Below are 23,770 nucleotides of genomic sequence, written 5' to 3'. Positions count from 1 at the left end.
GTACAATCTGCGTCCAAGAAAATAGACTTATGGCACGGTTTTGCTGTGCATCTGATAGACTTACGGCACGGTTTTGCTGTGCATCTTATAGACTTACGGCACGGTTCGGCTGTGCATTTGAAGAAGAAAAGGATCATCGAGGGTTTGTTTTTGCCAAAATTTGAGAAAGGGAATCCTGTTGGCTAAGGTTGTGGAAGGACTAAGAAGTCACGCGGCCGGGAGGTCGCCAGCAAAGAACATTGGGGGTATCCGTCTGAAGACTACAATGCCTGCTACCGCTCGTATGGGACTTGTAAATGAGGGGGTGATCAACCAGGACAATGGACAATATGCCTGGGCCCCGAAAACGTAGTGCTGTGTTTTTATAATGATATTTGGGTTTATAATAGTCTCTGTTTTAGGATTGTGGTACCTTGAGGAAATGCATCCTTTAGAATCCTTGTTGCCCACTGAAAATGTACCTGCTGTTCCTACTCCCTTTGTACATTTGCATACTCTGTCCCCTAGGGACTCTCAGCATAGACAAAGGTACCACAATAACACTCTACTACTTATCATGAATGCTACGCATGCCATTTTTTAATAAGTCTAACTGTTGGGTCTGCTCGCATTTACCGCAACACAGGGATAAGGGGCTAGGTTGGTATATTCATCCTTTACCTTTAACAACTGCTTGCTATGCTTCTCTTAGAGCAGTGTTCTTTGACCGTTGGAATGATAGCATCTCAGGGAACTTTGACGGCACCAATTTGAATAGTTTTGAGAAATGTGTTTTGACTCCCCTAGGATGCTCGCTTTTCGCAAACAGGAGTAAATCTAACGTTGTTTCTATTAGGCCTTCGGATAGACTGTCTCATCCTTTCCAATCTTTGATTTCCTTTAAGATGGCTCCGATAGGCAATAAGGATGCCATGTCTCCTTCTTATACTGTTAACCACAGCCCCGATTCAGTTTCTTTTTGCATACAGAGGAATGGAACTCAGTCAATGGGAGATTTTCTAGGTTGTGCCAAGGTTGCAAATTTGACTGGGGAAAACAGACCTTTATATGTAGGCGAACCTGTCTACTTTGTTTGAGGTAATGTAGCATTCCCATGGTTGCCTAGGGATTGGCAGGGAACCTGTTATTTAGGAATCCGGTTGTTTCTTTATTGCTGTATTCAGTGTCTACCTAGTATATGTTCGATGCTAGAGGGATGTTGCGCACAAGCGATAGGTACGATAGGACATAAAGTGTATGCCCCAGATAAAACTTCCAAAGAATATGTGTTGAAAGAAATTTTAGCGAATGACCTAATGGCAATAGATATTTCCGACAGCAATTCAGGGTGCATGGACGATGATGCATGGAGCTATTTGCAAGGAGATCCAAAGTAGTTTTAGCACTTGGCATAGGCCAAAAGGAGGGTTTGTCAAAAGAGAAATTATATTGTGCCTCCTATTACAATAAATATATGTATATTGGCCTACGTCAAGCTGCTTATAAGTCGGTTGCGAAGAAATCCATGTTGCAATGTCCTGACCTTAAAATCAATGTAAGCCGCCATTTTGGCTCAATCTGCCATTTCAGGTTTGCTTTGTAAAGTCACCCTGTGAGTTAAAATGGTGGACGGTGTCATTCCGAAATACAACATGGCTGTCTTGACCTCTGTATGTAGCTAATATGTAACTTGCCTGCAGGCCACTTGTTGAGGTCATGAACTGAGACCTTGTCCTTCGTTGACCTGTGTATAAAGGATTACTCGTGCAAAGAAACTAATCCGCGAACATATGTTGAGAACAATGTATTCAAATACTGAACATAGAACACTTGTTTAAACTACATTGTATTAATGTTTGAGAAGACCTGCATGGGAAAATCCCAGAATACACAGTTGCTGTATAGGCTTGTTGATATATGTATTAAAAGCAAACCAGTTATATGTGGATGTGCGGGACCTGGCATGAACCCTAGATCGGTGATGTATTAGAGGAATATTAAACCCAAGTAGGGCTGGACATCGTGCTCACGAAGAGTATTAAAGACAAATGCATTCTAATGTACAGCGTCTCTCACTGAACACACTGAACCACGCTGGAGATCGTTGTGTTGCACTGAGGGCCGATAGCTATCTGATTTTGCTCTGTTCTTCGTAACTGGATTCAGTATAAAATAAAGTACTTTGTATGTTCCTTTGTAACCCGTGTTCGGTATATTTCCTTTTGGGGTACTCAGCCTCGATATTTTGATTTTGTTTTCACAGAGGTAAGAGGAGGGCCATGGGAGGCCGGCCACAGAGTGAGGGGAAAGGATGGTGAAGGTGTGCTGATGAGGAGGATCTCCGTCTTGCTGGCATTCAGACAAAGATCATTCGCGGCACACCAGTCTTGAATGGCAGTTAGCCAATCAGAGATGAGAGAGCCGTGTGTCTTCAATGAATTAACCTTCTGCACGGCTGTCAGGGCTGAGAGCAGAAAATGCAGAGTTGAGTGTTGTCAGCATAACACTGGAAATTGGAGCAGAAAATGGCAATGCAGTGGGTGAGAGTTGCCAGGTATTGGTTGAAAAGCCAGGGCGAGAGATTAGAGCCCTGGGGAACACCACAGGTAGAGAGGAAGATAGATGATAGGGAGGACGCAAGATGGATCTGGGAGGGTCGATCAGAGATGACAGAGGTCCCAGAGCCTGATCAGTGATACCCAGGTTAACAAAGAGACGGTTAAGCAGGATGGTATGGTTGACCGTGTTGAAGGCAGAAGAGAGATCGAGGAGGATGAGGACAGAGGGAATTTTTGAGTCAAAGTTGGAGAGCAGATGTATATCACCTAGGTTATAAATTCATGTAGCTGGTTGCTGCAACCATATACACATATCGCCTGCTCCATACGGGACGCCAGGTGATTGGTCCCAGCTGCAACCATATACACATATCGCCTGCTCCATACGGGACGCCAGGTGATTGGTCCCAGCATCTTCTGTCTATCTTCTTCCACGTGGAGATCTTCTTCTTCCATAATCGGGTAAAACGTCTCTAATTGGCAATTTAGCTACACAATCCACTATTTCATAATTCAACAGTGCACCTGGTACCTACCAAGTACATGAGTGAGGCGGATATTTTCAAGTTTGTGATAACTTCTCAGAACTACACCAGCGCCACCACAACTTTCCCACCCACATTCCTAAATTTGTTACCTTCTCCGTGGGCACTTCATAGCACAAATCACATAAACTGATGGTGGGGACAGCCCGTCACTTCTCTGTGATCTTCCTGATTGATCGTTCACTTTGTAGTTTTATGGCCAGGGCTCCTGAGCTCCAATGCTTGTGTCCTAAGCTTGGGGATCCCTGGTGGCTATAACTTAAAGAACTTAAATGGCAAAGGCATAAATCCCTCACCCCCTTCTCATGGCATAGCTCTTCAAAGGTCAATTCTGGCCCTCTATTGGCCTTGCAGGGCACATTCCTTCTGGGTTAAATGCACTAATGATAAGACACAATGGAGAACTGTGTGTCTTTAATGAATTAACCTTCTGCACGGCTGTCAGGGCTGAGAGCAGAAAATGCAGGCAGACCCATAGAACCCCCAGGATGTGATTAAGCGTACTGACATAGCTATGACACTATGCCTCCATTTCAAAATCATGTCTAACTTCTAAAATGGAGTCTCCTTACACATGTGACATTAGTACCAGGCTTCACTATGTTTCCACTACAATGCATGTTCTATGGGTGACCCCACTCCCTCCTCCATTCTCTCACATCCTCTACAACATCTCCTTCTACCATTGCCTCATCATCAATCGCAGAGGGGCCTTAGACATACACCCCTGCTCGCCAACATTCCCCCCTTTCATTAATTCTATACCAACAAACTCCCTTGCCATCCTGCCAGCCTCTTCATACCTCCATGTTCCCTGCTTGGGCATCCACACTCTACATACTGAAGGCAAACTTTCTCCTGACGGAGCATACTGCTCCAGGGTGCAAGTAAGATACATACAGCCCCCATCTGCTTCTAAGCGCCAACCCAATGCTCTTCATAGTTTTTGGGATCATGTGGTGTTGAAGTAACTGTTGCATGGGGGTCAATTCCTTCCTCTATTCGCACCATGCAGGACTTATTTGGGCCATCTGTTTACACCTGCTAATCTTTTGTACCGCAAGGTGCACTGCTTACCCCAATTGAAACCATCATCATCACACTAATAGGGATCACTTTAGAACAGCATCAGAGTCCCATCTGGCAGGTATAGAAGATCACCAGCATGAACACCACCACCAGCCCTAGTATCTTTGCAACTGCTCCCATACACAACGATGCCCATGAGAAGAGATCATCAAACCAATCAATCTTATGAATTCCTGCACCATCAGCATATGTTCTGTGAGGGTGTGTATGACCTCTATTAGCTGTGTGGGAGACCTATTTGTGGCATTGTTTGGGGGCACGTAAGTACAGCAGTATTCTCCTATTTATTTACAATTGCCCCCTTAAATGGCTGTGAGCAGATCGAGCACATACTGGTTCTGCAATGTCATTAACCGGATTGCTCTCAGTTCAACCTTGATAGTGTTAAATTCTTGTTCAGTGTCATTCGCCAGCTGTATCAGTTCCCATCTAACTATTTCCAGCTATTTGGCATTGGCCACTGCTTGTATCCCTGGCACTAACAGAGAAGCATGAAAAGTCTCTTCTTTATTGTACAGTCTATATTGATCGAGTATTTTGTGAAGTATATTTTCCTTTTTCCCTGGCAATATCCAGAAGACAGGGGGCTGAGTGGCGATACAGAGGCGGTCGGCCCTGGCAGTGGTGTGGGGGTATACAAGCTCCCTGGTCTCATTGTTAGGTGTGCTTCAGGGACCACAAGGAGAATTGAGGACAGCGTGTTCAGTGAGCATATGCCCCTCAGAGATGGTGGGAGGTGCAGGAAAGCCTGCTGACCACAGATCCAGTGCATATCCATCACTACTACTGTTCTTTTCTTGAGTTCTGGAATGTTTATTGTCACATTACACTTGTCATTGATACCCACTGAGACATCTCCTGCATTATAGAAGCACTGTTGATATTCTTCTTGTTTCTGCACCTTCACTGGCTTCTTGATGGACGAGACATTGAGCATCAAAAAGCAGAACCTCATAACGGAATAGTGTGCTCAAAAATATAATTTGCTAAAACGAGGGGCAATAGGCTAAAACATAGTTTAAACATATTTTGAAAGAATGGTCCTATGTAAACATTTTGAGCAAACGAGGATCAAAGTGTTTACATGGGAGCATCCATTTTGCCATGTCAGGTAGCCTCCTCAGCTCTGCCCTGGCAGCACTAAACAAGTAGTAAAAGCCCCAACTGGGAGCTTTTGCTTACTGCAGCCAGAGCAGAACTGAGGGGGGCTGCCTTCACTTTCATTTTACATTTTCGGTGCTCCCTAATCCCAGGGAATCACAGAAAACGTAAAATGAAGGCAAAAAGCAGAGGCATGGCAATTACAAATACAATGTTGTTGCATTTGTGATTGCCGTGGTTGGAAAACCATGGAAATCATAAATACAACAACGTTCTTATACTGACGGCGGAGGCTTTCGCGTGGAGTCTTCTGGGTTCCCCCAACCCTGAGGGAGCCCAGGAGAATCCAAGCGAGAGCCACCGCAGTCAGAATAACAATGTTGTTGTATTTGTAAATACTGCAGCATTTACAAATACAAAAATGTTGTATTTCTCACAGCAGCAGCTTTCGCTTGGAGACCCCTGGACTCCCTCAGGGTTGGGAGAGCCCAGGAGACTCCACACAAAAGCCGCTGTAGTGAGAAACACTGCAGCATTTTGAAACACAACTGTGTTGTGTTTCTGCCTGCAGCGGCTTTCCCTTTGAGTCTCCCGGGCTCCCTATGGGAGCCCGGGAGACTCAAATCGAAAGCCGCTGCAGGCAGAAACACTGCGGCATTTTGAAACACAACTGCGTTGGGTTTCTGCATGCAGCGGCTTTCACTTTGAGTCTCCCGAGCTCCTCCCGGGGAGCCCGGGAGACTCAAAGTGATAGCTAAGACAGGCAGAAACACAACGCGGTTGTATTAAAAAACACTGTGGTTTTTCTTTCTAGGTTTCTCTGGCTCCTCCGGCTCCTCTGGCTCGGATGAGCGTGAGAAACTTAGAAAGAAAACCGCACCATTTTTAAATACAGCAACAGGGCTCCAAGCTGAAGCTACCGCAAACATAAATACAATGTTTTAAAAGCTGCAGTTTTCTTTCTAAGTTTTCCGGGCTCCTCCAGCCGGGAAAACTCAGAAAAAAAAATACAGCTAGTGCTTAAGAAATTAAGAAATAAGCACTTACCGAGATGCAGCTTTCCTGCCTGCTGTCTCTGGTCTCTGTCCTCTGGCACCAATGAAACAAAATCCACCCAGTGGTAGCTTTTGTTTATTACAGCTGGCTGGCTTTTGCTTCATTAGTGCCGCAAGGGCAAGCACAGGAGGCATCCATTTCACAAAATGGATGCCTCCTAGTGCTTTCCATGTTTAAGTTTGAGCTTCAATTGCTCAATATTTTACATAAGGACTTTTAAAAAAAATATGTTTTAGATATATTTTTTATTATTGGCCATCTTTTTAGCCAATAATACTTTTGAGCGCAATATTCCTTTAAGTTAGTAGTACCTTGGGGGCTCCCGACGCATGTGGTTTTAAGGAGAAAATATAACAACTCCAATTTACCCACCGATCTCATGTCCGAGTACCAACTGTTACTCATCTGCAGGTGGTGCACATCATCTATCAAGTCAAAACATAATCCTCTGTATTCATCATACTTTTTGTTCTTAGTTTGCCTTCTAAAACATTTTAATATATTTGCCAAATGCACCTATAACTTTGCATCTGATTATACATTCATATTTATTTTTTGTGTCATCACATTCCTGTTTATTGGTGTATTAGTGTCAATTCTCAGCATTCTGCTATTGTCCTCATTCTGATATGTACATCTATCACTGGATATCCCCCCATTTTATATTTTACAACCATGTAAAATTACATACTAAATATAGTACTAAACCAAACATAAAAATACAAAATGTTCTCAATGTGAAATGCATCAGACACATATATATAGAAAAGAACGCAGTATTATTAGATCTCTTCTTGTCTTCATGGCATACATTCGTAATAGGCACATCGATAAGTAATTGTAATTTTGTTATTAGATAAAAAAAGGAGGGGGGGAAATAGATTTTACCTGAAACAGTGAGAATATACTAGTGCATAAAATCACAATGTAAATCAAAACATTATTCAATTAAAATAGACAATTTGTGAAATTCTGTATGTAATTCATATACTTATGTTCATCCATTGAATTGCTCTTAAAATGTTTGCTAACTCTTAGTAGGCACTACTCATGTATTGTGTTCATTAGCGGGGTGTGGCATTCAGAGCCTTTTGGACATCAGAGTGGCATACACAATGGTAAAAGGCCTGTTGTATTGAGGTTTACTCCACCTGCGGATGAAGTTACTAATGAACACGAGATCACCAGGAAACAATTGAAGAGGCTGTGATGTCGTCAAAGCAGATGCAGCGCTGGTTGTTTCTTCAGACCACCGTGATGTTATCTGTTGAGAAAAACATTTGATTGATCTAGTCAAAACAGTCAAATAATCCTTAAATCCTCACCCAGAATGGATGCTGCTCTGGGAGCATTATAGACCTTCCTTACAGCCGATAGAGGTGTGTGTATTTGCCGGCCTCTTACCACCTCATGTGGCGGTAAGGGATGATCCTTACAGGGATGTGTGCATAAACGGAATAGAACAAGGGGAAGACAGTGCCCCCAGTTTCTCTAAAGGGGGAACACAACTTAGATAATTTAGTCTTTAGAATAGAATAGAACAAGCATTTATAGCGTATAATCCAAGGTTCGAAACAACAAATGCATCTCGGTGCAGGTGGTATTTTAGGAAATGCAATCAGCAGTGGTAGCAGACATTACTGAAAGAGATGAGTTTTGAGATTTTTTCCTAAACACCTCCAGAGATTCTATTCTCCTTAAATCGAATGGGAGTTTGTTCCAGAGCTGTGGAGCCATACATGAGAAACATCTATTCCCATAAGTGACTGATTTTGAGAATGGGACCATTAGAAGGCGCCCCTCTGATGACCTCAGAGATCGGCCTGGTTGGTTAGGGACAATTTTGGTTGACAGATAGGCCGGCATCAAGCCAGGAATACATTTAAACACAAGAAACAGAGACTTGTGCAATATTCGTTTCTGCACTGGGAGTCAGTGAATGCTCCTATAATAGTAGGAGATAGATGCCTTCTTGGGCAGTGCAAAAATAAGTCTTACTACAGAAGGTTTAGCAACTTGCTATCGCTGAAGGGAGTTAAAATATTGGAGCTTCAAATTTACAAGTGCTCCAACCACATAGCACCGTTCTTTGTCCAGAATAAGAGGCATTAGAGGTTTCAGCAGTTTAAGTTGATGATAAACTGTTTTGATAGTCTGATTAGTCTGTCAATTGCAATTCATATTTGCCTGCCAAGTGTAGTTGAGATTCTTAACGTTTTGTGAGTAGTTTGCCTGGACATTAAAGAGAGAGGGACAGGGAATTGACATATGTTTTCCTAGTCTATTTTTAGGACCAAATACAATAATCTCCATTTTGGATGGATTTAGTGGCATCTTGTTCTCCAACATCCAGGTTTCCATTGCCTTTAAACATCTGTTGATCCTTTCTGCAACCCTGTTGCCTTGGGGTGGTAAATTGTGCACATCTGATGCTTGATGGCCAATAACGTGTATACACAAAGAATATGGACCAAGACTAGAGGATGGCAGGAAACAGTTTGACCCAATTTACAAAAATATAAGTGTATTCTCAAACACTGTACATATTTCAGAAACAAAAATAAAGAAATTGAAAAAGAAGTCCAATGAAATGCTGATCAATACTGGCTTTTTGTATATTAACTCTACTCCATCATACATACTCTTTCGCACACATTCATAATACTACTTGATTGTACACATCATATATCGGACATGTGTCATGCACAAACTTTAAACAGAATATTTTAAAAGCTGTATTCACACCCCATATTTATACTGGTGTGTCTTGTTCTGCAACATATGATGTCGACATGTGTTTCAGTTGGAAAACGGTGGGCCTTCCTACTGGGGCATTCGCTTCACTCCATTCTTCTTCAGGACGGAAGTGTGTCACTGACTATGTGCCACGTCTATACACTATAGAGTCGGAAAAATCATCTACACATAAAATAACAAAAACTGTCTCTTACCACCAAAGTTCTAGCCACCCTTGTTCTTTCTTAACAAAAGCAAAGAAAGTTGTTTAGAATGTATACGTATTAGATCTTCACACACATAGAAAGATACAATATTAAAGCTGCAAATGCAAAATGAACTCAATCAACACAACAGGGTACTTTGTAAAAAACATGGTGGTTGGGAATCTCTTGCAAAATGCATGCTGACTTTTAAACTGCTTTTCTCTGCTTTTCAGATGATAGAAAAATGATTAACTCAGTCATTTTCATCTTTGTGGTTAGCTGCTGCACATGAAAAGTATCAGAGACATTCTTGATGGAAAGAAGATTGAGTCATCTAGTAAGAGGGTCAGCGTGCAAGCAGGACAAGGTCGTTGATTTAACAGTCCTGCAAGGGAACAGATTTTATCTTGCTCATTGTATTGACGTTACTAGAAGGGGTTGGTCATTTGTTTGGTGGTAATAGAATCGCAGGGTATCTGGCAATTAAATGGTTTTACAGGTCATCAGATGCTGTATGTTCTGGAGTTGTGATCACATAAATTAGTAGATCTTGAGAAGTGACAGGATTCTGGGGTAGTTAAGATCTCACTCAGTAGTCCAAAGAAGGTCCTGTTTATTCAGGCCTTCATCTATTTGGTAAAATGTGTAAGCAGACAATGTGCGGACCAATCATACTTAAAGCTAAAGGCCTTAGGCCAGTTATTGGTAGCAATAAATTATGTTTTCAAAACCAATGTTTAACCATGTGCTTATGTCATGACCTACTACGAGCGAATCCTAAGAAAAGGTGTGTACTGAATATGATCTGAAAATGACTATCAAGGTAAGACAGCCCAATGAAAATGGAAGTATTGGTAAAATATGGGATTTATTTGAAGATATTTTGTCCAATCATATTTGGGGGGTGAATTGCAATAGAGTATCTGGGAGTGCTTTAATTGTGGCAAAAAACGTATATATGTTGCATACTGATGTTGTATTGTTGAGACTTGGGTTAGTTTGGTCCTGCAACACTCTCTAACCACTCCCCAAAGCTTTGTACATTAAACTTGCTTTATGTACAACAACTAAGTGGTGGGCTGTTTGTGTTAAGGTAATTAAAAGCCCATCTGCACAAGACCTTGCTGTCCACTCATGTGGCTTTATTGCAAATGAAAATGGCACTGAGTTCTTGCAAAGTCTCGTGAAATCATGCAAAGGTGTTATGCAACCCCCTTCTGTAACGTTACAGGTTTCACCCCACCAATACCGCTTGATAGCATAACCCAGGGGAGAAAGAGCCAGCCACACAACTGGCTGTACGAAAAACAGATCAAAAGATCAACACCAAAAAGACACATCCATAGTTAATAAAAATGAATAATATAAAACTCAAAATGTAGTTATTATAAGCAATCAGTGCAGGGCTAGGGTCATATTTCGCAGGATAAGGGATTCAGCAAAATTCTCTTCATGTATACAGTGGAACCAAACCAGCCTGCCCGATATGCCTTTGCAGAACTCAGAAACTAACTTCTGAGCTCAGAAGAGCTCTGCTACAGTTTGTCTTTTTCAGGGTTTGCATTCATACATTTTGTTCTGGATCATCCGACCACCCTCACTGTGTGGGCCTTGGCATCTCTTAGGATCAGGAAGAGACACTGGAGCAAGCAGGACACTTAGGCACATTTTAGAAGTCATCAGGTTTTTATTTTCTTCCAGCCAACAGTACACATCATACATCTTGGACACCTCTGGAACTCAAATTGCTAAGTTTACCCAGCCTTATATACAGTCATAGGGAGGTGAGCTAATGGTTTGGTCACAAAGACAACCCCTTCCTATCTATGATTCGTTAACTCATATGGCATGATAAATGAGCTGTCCCTATTTCTACTTTGTGATTTGCTGGCATATCTGCCACTCAAGCCTAGTCTAAACCAGTTCTGCTCACTCCTAGCTCCCTCCCTTGTCCCCTCGATGAACTCTTCATAAAAAACTGTTCAGTGAGGTCAGAGTGAGTTAGCACAAAGCGACCATTTTGTCTGCTCAACCAAGTATCCATTTTAAAGTGACTGATCTTGTCACAAAACTTAAAATGGCTGACCTATTTACGAAATGAGCAAGGAAACAATCTCAAGTAACAAAGAATACAGGAAGAGGAAATACACAGGATTGCTCTAACCGAGCGGAGGAAAACTTACAGCGTTAATCGCAACACAGTGCAGATTTCAATGCGAATCACCCTGTTACTTCCGCCTACTTTTTCCTGCTGTGTCGGCACATAGAACGCTCGGCAAGCGTGATGACATTTTTGCCTGAACCCGGCAACCCACCATCTTGAAAGGGACACGCCATCCCCAACTTTGCCATAGCGACATGGTCTTGTGGAGTTGCCACAGCACTCTTAGTCCTCAAGGGAAATGCGTAGGCATGACAGTATCCCTCCTCGCTTGACCCACTCCTCCGGGACTCAAGGGATTTTGAAGGTGAAACTTCTTCAGTAGATCCTTGGCAAAACATTGGTTGCTGGTTCCCATGATCTATCCGCCGTTGAATATCCTTCCCAATCCACCAAGTATTGGAGGTTCCCTCTATAATAACGCAAATCACACATTTGTCTGACCTCAAATTCTTCTTCTGGATTAGGTATGTCCAGAACCTTGACTGTCTCTTTCATACCGTTGTAGGGTTTTAACAAGCACACATGGAAAACGGGGTGAATACGATGCCAGAAAAAAGTTATTTGAGTTCGTATGCCACAGGGTTTACTTCCTTGATCACAGCAAAAGGTCCATAGAATCTTGGTGAACATTTTCCAGGTTTGAGCCTTCGGGGTAGGTATTGTGTGGACAGCCATACCAAATCACCCTTATGGAATCGAATGGAAGTTCTTCTGCAATGGTCAGCATAGGTTTTCGTTCTGTTGTAGGCTTCCTGTAATGCCTGCAACGTTTTTTGTTGCGTTACTCAAAGTTTCTTAAGGTGTGCTTTGACCGATGGCACCTGAGTGAAGACAGTAGGCAGGTTAGGGATCCAAAGAGGGTGAAATCCATAGGAGTCATAGAAAGGACTTCTACCCAGCGAGGAGTGTAAAGAGTTGTTATATGAAAATTCAGCTAAAGGCAACAAATCAGACCAGTTGTTATGCAATTAGTTGGAGAAACAGCGCAAATACTGCTCCTATGTCTGGTTTAGTCACTCCGTTTGGCCGTTGGTTTCCCGATGGTAACCGGATATACCTAGGCGTTTACATAGGAAACCTCGGAATCGGGATGTGTACTGCACCCCGCGATCCGACATGATGGTTTCTGGTAGTCCATGTAATCCGAAAATGTCTCTGAGAAATATTGTACTCATTTATTCTGCGGTGGGAAGTTTAGGTAATGAGGTAAAATGAGCCAGTTTAGTAAAGCAGTCAACTGTGACCATGATGATGTTATGTCCCTTTGACTCCATCAGCTCAACTTTAAAATCAGTTAAAATCTTTTGCCAGGGTCTAACTGGTAGATCAGGGGTACAAAGCTGTCCCGCAGGTAATTTTGCTCGTTCTTGTGTTGGGCGCACACACAGCAAGCAGAAACATAGGTTATGGTTTCTTGTCTAAATGTTTGCCACCAAATGTAACGCTGAATGAGTTCAATAGTGTTCTTCTGCCCTCTGTGCCCTCCCACAGGAGTATCATGCGCCACCTTGATTATCGGCAGACGAAACTCAGGCGTGGGAATGTACAATTGGGTACCATCAAAGTACAAGCCATCCCTTTGTTACAATTGTTGGACCATTCTGGATCGGGGGATGCCTTTGTAACTCCTGTTGAAGCCTTTTTAACCATGTATCAATGGTAAGAACAAAGAGGGATTTTGGGAACATCTTTCCCTGAGTCGGTTGGCCCTTTAGTTGTTGTCCCGCCGGGAAAGGAGGTCAGCAATGATGTTCTTCGTTCCGGGAAGAAAAGTGAGTACCAAGGAATAGTGGGAAAAGAAGTGAGCCCAACGGGCTTGACAACTGTTTTAGCATTCCATATTTTGTAGCAACATCAAGTTTCGATGATCAGTCCGGATTTTCATCGCCCACTGTGCCCCCAGAAGAAGATGCCTCCATTCTTGGCAAGCTAGCTTAATAGCCAACAACTCTTTTTCCAAAACAGAGTAGTCCCGCCCGACTGGTGAAAGAGTCTTGGAAAAGTAAGCCAGTGGATGTTCAGTCCCGTCCTTCTGACTTTGCTTTAATACCACTCCTACAGCAGCATCCGAGGCATATGTTTCCACAACACAGGGTTTCTGAAGGTCTGGCTGACTGAGAACTGGGGCAGTGGTGAACGAGGCCTTCAATGAGTCAAAAGCCTTTTAACATGAGGTTGACCACACAAAGACAATGGATTTCTTCAGCAGACTTGTGAGAGGTAACACCTGTTGAGAGAAACGTGGTATGAATTTCCTATAAAATTGTGCCATTCCCAACACATACTGTAGTCCCCTGACCTAGCTTGGGGCAGGAAATAGTTTTATGTCCTGTGTCTTATGAGGATCCATGGTGATCCCTTGACCCAAAAGTATATATCCTAAATAGGAAACTGATTCGGCATCAAAAACGCACTTGTCCAGTTTCACTCGCAATTGTTGGGAGGGAAGCCGTTCCAGGACTTGGCAGACATGTATTTCATGTTCTTCAGATGAGGATGAGAACACCAATATGTTGTCTAGGTAAGCCACTACACTTCGCATCAGGAGGTCAGAGAACAGATGGTTCATGTAACATTGTAAAATGGCTGGGGCATTTGCCAGACCAAAAAGCATTACCTGGCATTGAAAATGCCCATATGGTGTCCTGAATGAGGTTTTCCACTCATCGACGTCTCTTATCCTGATTAAGTGATATGCCCCTTGAAGATCCAACTTAGTAAACACTTTAGCAGACTGTACCGCTTTCAAAATATCGGCTATTAGTGGAAAAGGGTATTTGTCTTTTATGGTAATCTTGTTCAATACATGATAATCCAGGCATGGGTGCAGTTCAGTAGTGTCCTTCTTAGGTAAGGGAAGCTCCCCCCGAAGACTTAGATTCCACTATCAACCCATTCTGTAAGTGTTCATCCAGGTACTGCCTTAATGCGTTTTCTTTGGAGGGAGATAGAGAGAACATCTGATTAAAGGGAACTGTGGCCCCTGGCTGAAGATCAATGGTACAGTCATCGGTTCTGTGAGGGGGTAGTTCTTTTGGTCCTTCTGAACCGAATACCTCTTGAAACTCATGGTATTTTGTGGACAATGTGGAAGCCACAATTTGGGTGGCCGGAGTAGACAGAGACATCTGTACGGTTTCTTTCTCTGATACATCACATACAGTATTCTGACCCCAAGAACAGGGAATTATGTATGGATTATGTTTAGTTAGCCCAGGAATGCCTAGTATGACGGGATAATGTGTTATGTGGATCAAATCAAAAGAGAGGGTTTCAATATGTTGCTGGACTGACATCCTTAATGCTATGGTCTGCTCCTGAATGGGCCCTCTACTTAGAGGTTGTCCATCTACACCTTCCACTGGGACAGCAAGTTCTTTCTTTTCCATGGGTATAAGTAACTGTCTTGCCCAATTAATGATCCATGAATACTCCTGCGGCTCCGGAATCCACCAACAGCAGTAGGTTGGAAGATGATAAGACAACTGCTGCATTCTTCAGAGGACTAAGGGTACGTTCCCGCTCGTAGTTCCCCACTACGAGCGTGAGCTGGCGTTTACCGGTTTCTGAGCAGGGGCTACTGGACAGAGTCTTACTAAATGCTCTGAAGACCCACAATACATGCGGAGCCCCATTCTCCTACGGCGATCTCGCTCTTCATCCGTCAGTGGTCCACTGGTGGCCCCTATCTGCATGGGTTCTTCTTTGTTAACTGCCTTGGTTTCAACCACCTGCGTAGGGGGTTGAACCTTTACTGGCGGACTGCAGAACCTTCTTTGTTCTAAACGACGTTCCTGGAGACAATAGTCGATTTGCAAAACGAGTTTTATCAGGTCATCAAACGTAGGAGGCCGAGGATCCCGGGCCAACTCATCTTTTAAATCTTCTGCTAGGCCTCTGCGAAACAACGTAATTCAGGCTTCTTCGGGCCAAGCCGTTTGATGTGACATCTGCTTGAACTTGTTTACATATGACAGTACATCCAGGTTACCCTGCACAAAATCCAATAGATTATCCGGCTTTGTGTACGTCAATTCAGGCCTGTCAAATATCCCAGAGAGAGCACCCAGGAATCCATCATAATCATCCAATAATGGACTAGAGGCTACCACTAAGGGGTAGCCCAGGCCAGGGCACAACCAGACAGATGGAATATCACAAACCCAACTTTGGATCGGTCCTTGGGAAACGTTGCTTGCCTGAAGGTGAAGGCAACCTTACAGGCATCCAGAAATTCTTTGAAGTGATTGGGTTCGCCGTTGTACTTCTCAATCTGTGGTCCCCGGTATTGTGCTGCTTCTCCCACCGCTTCTCTCTGCAGCAGGGTTTGCCGGAGTATTGCGTTCTCTGCTTTCAACTTCTGTAATTCCACTGACAGGCCCAGCACTGCGGCCACGATTTCTTGCACTTGTTCCATGCTGACCTTATCGTTCTTCTCTAGTTTTTGGCATTGCAAGCTGTCAGGTTTTGGTCTCACCTGTCTTGTCTTGGTACCGGTGTCTGAGTCCTCCTTCTTCTTGGGCTTGTCTTCCTTGGGCGAGAAGAGGTAAGGCTGATCACTCCAAGCCGCCACTGCGCCGTCTCAGGTATAACTGGTGGGGTGCGGATGCCGCCCAGAGAGCTGGGTCTCAAAAAAAGGGAAAAACCCTCTGGATAGAGGGAAAACCCTGTAGTCCAATATTGCAGAGTATTGAAGAATCTGTGAGGTCAAGTGCAAGCTGGATTCCGGAATAGAGTCGATCTCCAAGGCTCAATGAACTGAGGTAAGAAGGTACACAGAATTGTCCCCAATACAGAAGGTATCCAAACATAAATGCAGGGGTATAGACTTGAAAGCACAAGGGCATGTGAGACGCCACCGGAGCAGTTAAGGACAGACGTGGAAAATATAGAGAAAGCCTGGAGACAGCAACCGTGGCTCGAGAGCCCCGAGAACCAGAAACGAGACGAGAGCCGAGGAGAGCAAGAAAACAGTAGCAAGGAACAGAGAATAGAGGAAGAGGAAATACACGGAATTACTCTAACCGAGCGGAGGAAAAGTTACAACGTTAATCGCAACACAGAGCACATTGCAACGCGAATCTCCCTGTTACTTCCGCCTACTTGTTCCTGCTGCGTCTGCACGTCGAACGCTCGGCAAGGGTGATGATGTTGTGCAGCAGGGACCCCAGCCGGCCCACAGGACTAAGGGGTTTCCCAAACAGCACTTTAAGATGGAATAGCGGTACCCGTGAGATGGATGGGGATGCAGATTAATACTCAAGCATCAAATCAATAATGACAACTCAATATTTTGGCAAAGGGAGTCTGTTTAATGACAAGTACAAAAAACAAGGAGTTTCATGAATATCCGCGGTTCCGTGATCTTCCTTCTCGCTTCACAACTCCAATGAACTTCATAAAAAACACATCATTTATACTAAAACCTTGTCATCACTGACGTGTACGGCTTAAAAGTTGGCATGCACTTCTATTGGTTCTAGGAAGGTAACTTTAATATAGGTACTATATCTGTATATGGTAACAGAGTAAAGGGCTTGGGTAAACACTGTCAGGTGGGACATCTAAGCCCTACCTTACAAATGGCTACTGGAGACGTCACAAAAAGTATGATGTCCCATTGGTCCTACTAACTATAGCACACTAGATTACTTGGTCCACTATGATTAGGTTGCCACCAGCCCCACTCATTCTTTTTCACTTTGCTTAGCAGCATGCAGAATGGTTGGCCAGGTGCAGGGTGCCCGTCAGCTCCCCCGGCCTTCCTCCAATTATTGCTACAATCAATCACCACTTCAGCGGTCATGTGTCAATTATTTCACTGTGGATGGCCTTGAGACTGCATCTTTGTCTGGAAAAAGTTCTGATATCTTTGCAAGGCCCACTGCCTTGCTTAGGTGTGAAAGTCCCCCTTCTCCTTGCTCGGCTGGTCACGTGATTCAGCCACCATAAAATTGCCTTATTCTCCATGTAATTCATGTATTTCATTTTCGTTGTGCCCACCACCTGCCTTTGGTTTCTTATCTTGACCTTTCTAAGCAGGATATTCTGTTCCTTGTTTCATTAATTGTAGCCACTGTTCGTCTATTTTAGCTGATACGACCTTGGCTTTTTTGGCACAATTTATTTCTGCTGAGTTTCGATTCTACCTTTTTATTCTCAATTTGTTAAATATGAAGCTTTCCTTGTGTGGCCTCTAGTAACCTTTGGTTGATTCTGCTTCTTGTGCATAGTGGAAGTATACTTATATAATGTGATTCTTTTGAGGTAGATATGTATAGGTGGCGCTTGTCGCAATCTATCTTATTGATTGATATTTTATTTCTATCGTGCTCGTACACAAGTGTTTCAGAGCGCGACAAGGCAAGGGAGGGGAACAGGGGAGAACAAAACAGCGATCTTACTAGGCCCAGTGACATTGAGAACGCGCAAGTGCATGGGAGAGGGGGGAGGGGAAAAGTGCATGGAAGGGGGGAGATGTGGAAAGTGCGAAGCAGAGGAGAAACAGATAAATAACAATAAATAAATAATAAAGGCAACAAACAGTGGTAATGCAGCCAGCAATTTGCAAGTGCTAGGTTTAAGGCAGCAGACAGGTTAGGTCTGATAAGTGCAGGAAGAAAAAGGGGGGGCTGTATGGCTACAGATACAGAACCCATTGCAACGGGTGGCCCAGAGGCAGTGCAGTGACAGTGGCAGGATGAGCAGGTACCTGGGCCCAAAAGACAGAGGGTGGCCAGGTGCAAGGTGCCAAGATAAAAAAGATCAGCAGGGGAGATGGTTCCGGAACCGGAGATGGTTCTCCTCAAGTTTTAGAGTGGCAGGGAGGCTGTTCCAGAGGGAGGCCCCAGCCGAAGACAGAGATCTACCCCCAGCTTGTTTCTTAGAAAAACGACTGACCCTGAGTGAGTTGGAGGTAGAGGAGTGAAGAACTCGAGAGGGGAGGTATTTGTGGAGGGATAGCTGAAGGTATTTTGGACCCAGGCCCCCAGAAAGCCTTGTGGACAATGCAGAGGGTTTTGAATTTAATCCTTGCATCCACTGGGAACCAGTGGAGAGATTTCAGAGCTGGAGAGATAAGATCCCAGGTCTTGAGGCCAAGGACAAGTCTCGCAGTCCTGCTCTGGATTAGTTGCAGAGGGCGGAGAGTAGAGGCAGGTAGATTTAGGAAGAGGCTGTTACAATAGTCCAAGCTAGAGAGAACCAGAGCTTGAGATACCATGAGCTTCTGGGGGAAGGAGAGGAAAGGCAGAGTACCTCTGAGGAGGTGCAGTCGGAAATGTGACTTTTTAGAGACCTCAGAGATGTGGGCGGAGAAGGAAAGGGTGGAGTCAAAGATGACCTCGAGGTTCTTAGCCTACTACTAAGCATAGCAAGCCACACGATTTTCTTAGCTTTCTTGTGCATCCAAGCATATGTACATGCGTAAACTGGTCGAATGTCTTTGTCATGTTCATGGAATAAGCTTCTTACCTCTGCCATTGTCCTTTCACTTTAGGTTTGCGATGTCCCTTATTCATGGTGTTTCGTCTCTTGTTATCATTCTCAGGTCATCATATCTTCTATGTGTGAGTCAGTCTGGGTTCTTGTGGCATCACCATTCGTTTTCCATTAAGACCTTTTTGGTTTCTTCAGGGACTGTACTCAGACGATCTTCATTCCGTTTCATTTGTTGATATGGTTTTTTCAATGGATACTTTACTGTCCATGTTTTCTTTGGTGTCGGTACTTCAATAGGTGCTGTTCTTCTGATAGGTACTGGACAGAGCCCCACTGCGGCTCTCTGCTGGTTTATGTGCTCATCATACATCACTTTGGTGTGAACATTCCTGGTACTTCAAAATAGACGGTTGGAGTGCGGCCCGTACTTGGGACCTCCTCTACAACGTTCTCGCCTGACCACGGCAACCCACCATCTTGGAAGGGGCACGCCATCCTCAACATTGCCATAGAGACAGGCTCTTGTGTAGTTGCCACAGAGCTCTTAGTCCTCGGGAGAAATGCGTAGGCATGTCAGTTTCATTTCCATCATCCCGATGAAATAGGTGTTATTTTTGCCCTTCGTTTTTTGCACTATTTGCAAGGCAATCATTTGCCAGTCAGGACTCATCACTAGCCTCCCCCGCATCTCTCCAGCCACTCCCTCTAACTCATCAGGAGGTAGGTTCTGAGAGTCATTTTATTCCATTTGTAGCACTAAAATGAATACATTATACCAAATGGTTATCAAAAATCTACCAACATTTCTCACAGCTCTATGCCAAGGTTATAGAGCAATTGATTGTGAAAGGTTGAATTAATTTGACTGGCCATAACTTTCAATGGCCCTCATTACGACCCTGGCGGAAAGTGACTGACCTGACCGCCATAGCGTAAATAGCGTTTCCGCCATTGCACGACGTAGCAAAGTGCGGCTAATTCCGACCCATCGGGCACGAGCACTACGCCATGGCGGAAGTGCAAAGTCCGCGATGGCGGAAAAGTCCCCAAAACGGCCCTCACCGCCGTCGTACGGCGCACTAGGTGCAATTCCGCCACCCATCTGAGCGGTCACCGTAATGAGCGGCAATCGGAAAGTACGGTGACCGTAAATATACGGAAACGGAAGCCAAAAAATGGTCCCGGAACGGGAAACAGCACGGCGTACACCTATAAAATCAGAATTTCCACACAACCATTAAAAATACTACCCTGAGACACATCCCAACCCGTCATCCACCCCAGTGAAAGCAATAAAAATGGGAAAAGTTGCGAAAAAAGCGTGCGACCGCAAGCGGCAGGTCCACTTCTCCCGTGAGGAACTCACGGTGCTCACGGAGACCCTCCAGGAGAATGCTGCCGTCGTCTTCTCCACGCAAATGACCAGGACGGCACTTGCGAACAAGAAGGCCATATGGGCCCTGGTGGCACAGCGGGTAAGTGCGGTGGGGACCGCACCCCGCAACCCACAGCAATGCAGAAAGCGATGGGACGACCTGCGGATACGCGTCCGGAGCATACTTTCTGCCAACCGAAACATAGCCACAGCTACCGGGGGAGGATCGGAATCACCCATCAAGTTGACCCCCTGGGAAGAAATCTGTGCCTCCACCATTGGAATGGAGAGTATAGAGGGAGTCGGAGGGATGGAGAAAGGAGTGCAGACATCCGAAGAATCAGGTAGGTGGGCCAAATAAAACTATGCCAAATCCACAATGTCCAATCATGTGAAGTACCATGTGTCCACATAGTCCAACAGTAACACATGTCCAGGAGAACGTCCACATACATCGGCCTGATAGCGCACTTTAAAACTCACATTAAAAACATAAATAATTAAAAATCCTAAAAACACCCCCTACACGTGCAGCAGGCACACCCTAACTGCAGGCTGCAATACAACTGCATCCTCAATCCACACAAAAATGAAACCACCCCCAAGGCCCCGACCCAAATCACCCTCAGGTACCACCCCAATGCATGTGATACATTGCCATTCCAATTTCAACAGACCCATTAATAACGCTCGCCCTCCTTTACTCCACCACAGGGTCCGATTCAAACGACGAGCTCCAGGACAACCCTACAAGCACACCTGCAAAGAGGGCCAAGACCAACGGCCAAAGACCCTCCACCTCAGCTGCACGCATCAAGACACGGCAGCAGCACAAATCAAGTGACAGCACACAGGAGGGAACTTCAACAGGCACCCCAGCAGCCAGCATGCCCACAACAACACCACCACAGGTCCCCCCAAGGGATGCCACAGAAGGCACTGCTTCTGGTGGCAGCAGCACCATAGGTGACACTGCATTAATGGCAGCATGCTCCGACACAGAAAACGGGAATGTCGAAGCAAGATCCATCCATGACCTGTCTCAATCCCCCTGTTTGTTCCATCCCGTACACCATGAGGATACCACGCAGGGGCACCCACAAGACGACGACTGGCCATCCCCCGCAAGCCCTGTGGCAAGGCAACATGAGGTGACCAGCCCCTCTGTGACACCACCGCAAATGGCCATGGCACAGCAGAGGCAACAGTCCCTCGACAGGGGGTCGAGCAACAGCAGCAACTGGCCACGCTCCTCAAAGACCATGCCGATGAATGTGGGGGTACTAAGGCAGCCATAGAAACAGCAACTGAGACACTAAGGGCACAAATGGAGAGTAGCACCGAGAGCCTGAGAGTACAAATGGAGAGAAGCACCGAGAGCCTGAGGGGGGAACTGCATGCGACGTCCAAAGACGTATGTGCCGAACTTGCCGCAGTGCGCCGTGTGCTCACTGAGCTCTCACAAACCCTTAGGGACATGCATGGACGTGAGCAGGCAGAGACATCATCCGTTGCAAGTTCCGTCCAGGGCAGCCCCCAGCGTAGATCTGGGAGGAACCTGCGCTCCACAGGCAGGGGTGCCCCTGATACCCGCAGAGGGGGCTTGCAATAGTGACTGCCCACTGACAATGAGCATCTTTGGACACTGGTGTTCGGGGGGGAGGTAGGAGGGTGGAGGGGGTGTGTTGGGCTCACTTGGGTGGCGGGTCGAAGGGGTGTGTAACATAATTTCACATATGCTATAAACATTTCACAATCATCCAATGAGATGCGTGGACATTGATGTTTGTGTACGAGGCCATTATAGGCGTACAGTCCATATTGTGCATGTTCCAGACACACACAGTGCCACGAGTCCCGTGTCCATGTATCAGCCACCAGGCGTGAGTGCTAGAAGCATGCATCTATGAGATGCTGACGAATCTCACGGCCCTCCTGTGCCTCACGGACTCCTTGAGGTGCTGCCACATCCCCACCCTCATCATGACCATCATCAGGTGCTTGCAGTTCTGCGTCAGGGGGCATGGGCACATTTCTACGTACGCACATGTTGTGTAGCATGACACATGCCATGACCATCTTTGCAACCTTCTCATGGCGGTACAGGAGTGCCCCGCCAGACCTGCTGAGGCAGCGGAAACGAGCCTTCAGTAGGCCGAATGCCTGTTCAATGACTACACGGGTACGTGAGTGGGCATGGTTGTAGTCCTCCTCAGGCTGGTTCTGTGGGTTCCGGAGTGGTGTAAGGAGCCATCTCTTCAGTGGATACCCGGCATCACCTGTATGTGGACAATAAAGGATGTTTGTGGAATGACATTGCTACGTACGCCCCCCCCCCTCCTGCCAGGTCATTGCCGCATCACATACCCCACATTATCATGCATGAAATGAGACTCACCGAGTAGCCAGGATCTGTTCCCTGCGTGTCGCTCCATGTAGCGTGGTATTCTAGAGTTCCTCAAGACCATAGAATCATGGGTTGATCCAGGAAAGCGTGCACAACAATGTGTAATGATCCTGTTGGAGTCACACACCATTTGTACATTCAGAGAATGAAAGTGTTTTCGGTTGCGGTACTGGGCCTCCATGGCATGTGGGACGACCAATTCAACATGGGTGCAGTCGATGGCACCAATGCAACCCGGTATGCCGCCAAGTGCATGGAATCCCACTTTTGTGTTCGTAATTTCCTGCTCCGAGCGTGGTAGAGAGATGTAGTCGTCTGCGTGCTTCAGGAGGGCATCGAGCACTTGCAATAGTGTCCGTGAGAACAGTGGCTGTGAAATGCCATGCAACTGTCCGACTGTGTGCTGGTAGGTGCCTGTGGCCAGGAAGTGGAGTACAGACACCACCTTCAGTAGGGGTGGAATGGCGGTTGGGCTATCTATCATGCTGACAAGGTCAGCCTGTGTCATGTCCACAATGGCGGTTATGGTGTCCCGGTCCAAACGGTAGAGGGTGTGGATCTGCTCATCCGTGAGGTTGAACGGATGTGCTCGGAGGCGTGGGATTGCGGGCTGCCTGCGTGGTGGTAGTGGCTGTGCTGGCGGGCCTTGCTGGGCCTGCCTTGCCCTCCTCCTCCTCCTGCGTCTCCTCTGTGCGGCCGGTTGTTGTAGTAGTTGCTGTTCGTCTTCTTCTTGTAGTTGGAGTACTTGCAGTGCTATCAGGTCCCCCAGGGCCAACATCGCTAGTCCTGCCGGTAGCATTTTGGAGTGGGTGTGGTTGTGGGAGGGGGTTGGGTGTGCAATTTATGTGTTTTCAAGCTGTATAGCCTCCACCTGTGGTGATTCATTCCACCTGTGCAAGCTGCAATCCCCTTTGGGCGAGCACGTCCCGCACGCAACGCTGCAATTCGACGCATGGCATCTTGCTATTACAATCATGTATTTGATCCCGATGGCAGTGAAATATTGGCTCATATGTTCATTCTGCTATGGTCCCATTGTTTCCCATACTATCTTTGCAGTCGCGAACAAACTTGTGAAGGGTCAGTGGAATGTAGTACTCGATTAACGCTGGAC

Source organism: Ambystoma mexicanum, chromosome 3p (genome assembly GCF_040938575.1).
Source record: "Ambystoma mexicanum isolate Mex_15411 chromosome 3p, UKY_AmexF1_1, whole genome shotgun sequence".
Classification (NCBI taxonomy): Eukaryota; Metazoa; Chordata; class Amphibia; order Caudata; family Ambystomatidae; genus Ambystoma; species Ambystoma mexicanum.
Note: the sequence above shows the minus strand (reverse complement) of the source record.